The sequence below is a fragment of the Marmota flaviventris genome, chromosome X (assembly GCF_047511675.1).
Source record: "Marmota flaviventris isolate mMarFla1 chromosome X, mMarFla1.hap1, whole genome shotgun sequence".
In the NCBI taxonomy this organism is placed as follows: domain Eukaryota; kingdom Metazoa; phylum Chordata; class Mammalia; order Rodentia; family Sciuridae; genus Marmota; species Marmota flaviventris.
Genome location: NC_092518.1, coordinates 10591494 through 10594948, shown reverse-complemented (window position 1 = coordinate 10594948; position 3455 = coordinate 10591494). Strand labels below are relative to the sequence as shown.

General features: G+C 36.1%; 1 pseudogene; it reads left to right on the top strand.

Annotated features, from left to right (window-relative positions):
• Positions 1-360: 360 nt before the first annotated feature.
• LOC114086094 (synaptophysin-like protein 1 pseudogene) lies at positions 361-1068 on the top strand (annotated as a pseudogene).
• The last annotated feature ends 2387 nt before the right edge of the window (positions 1069-3455 follow it).

The window sequence follows — 3455 nt, the reverse complement described above, 5'->3', positions numbered from 1 at the left end:
GATCCATTTTGAATTAACTTTTGTGCATGGTGAGAGAAAGGGATTCAGTTTCATTTTGTTGCATATGGATTTCCAGTTTTCCCAGCACCATTTGTTGACGATGCTATCCTTCCTCCATTGCATGCTTTTAGCCCCTTTATCATTATTTATTTTTATGTGGTGCCGAGTATCGAACCCAGGGTCTTGAATGTGTGAGGCGAGCGCTCTGCTGCTGAACCACAACCCCAGCCCTGGATTTATTTTTGATATACCCCTAACACTTAGAAAAATAAGTACCTAAATAGGACACAATTACTTGGCAGAGCAGAGAAATTGAAAGATGCCCAAAACAATTAAACTCAGAAATAAGTATATGCCTCCTTCGCCCAGCCGTCCTGACTTTCTTCCCTCCTTCCCTCAGAGGATGTCCGCCTTCCAGATCAACCTCAACCCGCTCAAGGAGCCGATCGGCTTCATCAAGGTCCTGCAGTGGATTGCTTCCATCTTTGCCTTTGCCACCTGTGGAGGTTTTAAGGGCAAAACAGAAATTCTAGTGAATTGTCCTCCTTTAAAAGTTATTGAAAATCATACTGTTGAAGCTACTTTCGGTTATCCATTCAGGTTGAATCAAGCATCATTTCGTTCACATCCTGTTGTAAATGTGTGCAATGGAAATTGGTCAAGTCATTTCCTCATAGGAGATTACTCCTCTTCTGCAAAATTCTATGTTACATTTGCAGTCTTTGTATTCTTGTACTGCATTGCTGCCCTTCTGCTTTATGTTGGTTACACAAATCCATACAGGGATAGTCATAAACTTCCCATGATTATCTTTGGCTTTCTGAATATGATACTTTGGGGAGGAAATGCTTGGTTTGTGTACAAAGAGACAAGCTTACATAGTCCATCAAATACTTCTGCTTCCCATAGCCAAGGAGGTGTGCCACCTCCTGCTGGAATATAATTGAAGGGAGAGAGAGTTACACTGTATGAAGTATGTGTCTGTACTATGACTTGTTGCCAATATCTTCAGAAGCGCTTGTTTCTAATAAAAGTAATGGCTTTTTCAATAAATTGGTGGGTTTAAAATTTTACTGCTTTTTTTTACATAAAACTTGTGCCTTTCCTAAGAATTTAAGATGTAAATGTATACTGACATGAAAATTTGAAAATTCAGGGGCCTATTATGAGATGATACACATTTGTAAATGAACAGTAATTTCTTCATTGTTTGCCTTCCAACATGTTTACACCTTAAGCCTTAATAGTTCATTCATAAAATGGTTATATTATCATATCATAATAGGAAAAAAATCTTTATTTGGAATAAACACTACTGTAAGTTTGTATAGATCATATACCTAAGACCTATGTTTAAGAAAACCCTTATAAATCATATTTAGAAAAAAAACATATTTAGTTCAAATTTTATATCTGAACATTCTTCATATTCTAAAACAAATTTGTACTTGCAAAGATTAGGTATGTTTTATTTTTCTTTTTCTAAATGACCTGCTGTACTTTATAGATGTACTAAAATTGTGTTAGGAGCAGAGATTTAGAAATTTCTAACACATGTGTGGTTAAGTACTTCTGTTGCAAGATGTGTAAGCTTCCATTATACTGGTGGTTTAATAGGCTTGGCATATAAGTAAAACACAGTTCAGCTAGGTGGTATTATATGAATAGGCATTACTCAATGATATTTGCTTGCTGTGTTTTGTTGCTTATGCCATCTAAGTGCAGGTTGAGACCTAGTCTCCTTGCAAGTAGAATAAATGATCTACCCTTTATTGCAGACCCTATGCAGAGGGTTAAAAAAATTAAGATTGTCTTATACTTTGGAAACATTTAACATTTAGAGTCAATGAAGTTGCCACTTTGAGTTTAGTGTTGATATTTGTGAAGATAAATGTCATTCAAATTTTGCATTTTTAATATTCGTTCTTTTTTCACAAGTGGATGATTAAGGAATTATGCATCATAAAGGAACCTAAGAAAGCTATATTATGAGTGTACTGTCTTTTCACATATATTTTGGGTATATTCCAAATACAGTACTTATTCATATTTTGCTTCCTAATCTTTTTGTTGTACAGGGATCCAGACTTCCTATTCTTAAACATGATTGTTTATATGTGAAGCATATCTTGCTATTGCCTTATTTTTGTTGCTTTTATTCATGGCAAAAATTGTCAATATGAGAATGAATGTGTTTTATGCAACAAACTTAATAAAGAAGTTTAAAGAGTGAAAAAAAAGAAATAAGTATATGCTTCTGTCACAAAAAGAGGAAATATACTTGTGAAGACATAACTGAGGTGACAGCAAAGCCAAAAGATATAATAATTAGAAGTAAAATAATGCAATCATATTCCATAATCAAGCACACACACACATGTACCCTGCCACGTCACTATCAAATTTTTATGGCTACTATAGACTCTGGCCTTAAAATTGGGTGGCATATGTATCAGTTTCTCTGCTAGTCTAGATGCTGACCCCAAGTCACCTCCTACACTTCTGTCTGATGGATGAAAGGAAAGAGATATCTCCAGGGGTGTCTGGTGGGGACCTTGCCAATTAAGGTTGGCCCAATAGAGCCTCAGGTTAAAAGAAGGCACCCAGAACTGACCAAGTTCCTGGGGTTAGAGAAATAGAGGAGAAGAGAGGCTTCAACTACATTCCTAATGACAATATGTGCATCTTTCAAAATTTCATCAAGGACAGTCGTAGAATTCAAATAAACCCACCCCACCCAGGCCATCTAATATCTAAGGAGACATAAGCAGTTTCCTGAGTTATCTTTCCCTTGTCATCCCTACTTACTTTGGAAATTGACTTCCTACTCATCCTTTTGGCATTGAGGATGATACTTATTCCTTTCCACAGGCTTTTGTTTCCATTGATCTCTGTACAACTTTCAGAAATTCAAAGTAAAATTTCCTGACACTCACTCTACTCATCCAACTCCAAAAACACTATCAAATCCTTTGTATTATGACATTTTTCACACTGGGTTTTCCTCATGCTGATTTCCTTCATTAATCTGTAAACTGCTTCATTCATGAAATAAAGTTTGATTCCTCTCTAGGGTACTGAGTGTATCATCTTCCTTGGCACCAAATAAACAGTCAGTGGATATTGAAGGATTAAAGAATAAAGTAATAAAGAACTTGGGCTTCAACTTTCCCCTCTCTCTCACATATCCATTCTGTTTGTCGTTCAATCACACCAGTATGTTTTGTTTTAGTACCTCCGAGTATTATGTTATCCATTTTTTTTCTTGATTTCTTTTTTTGTTTTGTTTTGGGCAGCTTCTGACATGGCTCTTAATGATCCTCACCTCCTGGCATTCAAACTCTTATGTAATCCTTTCCCCTTAGGTGTAGACTGGACCTAGTAACCAAGAGAATATGGCAAAAGTAATCGGAAATCCCCACGAGAACTCCAAAATAGTGCGAGAACTCAAAAGT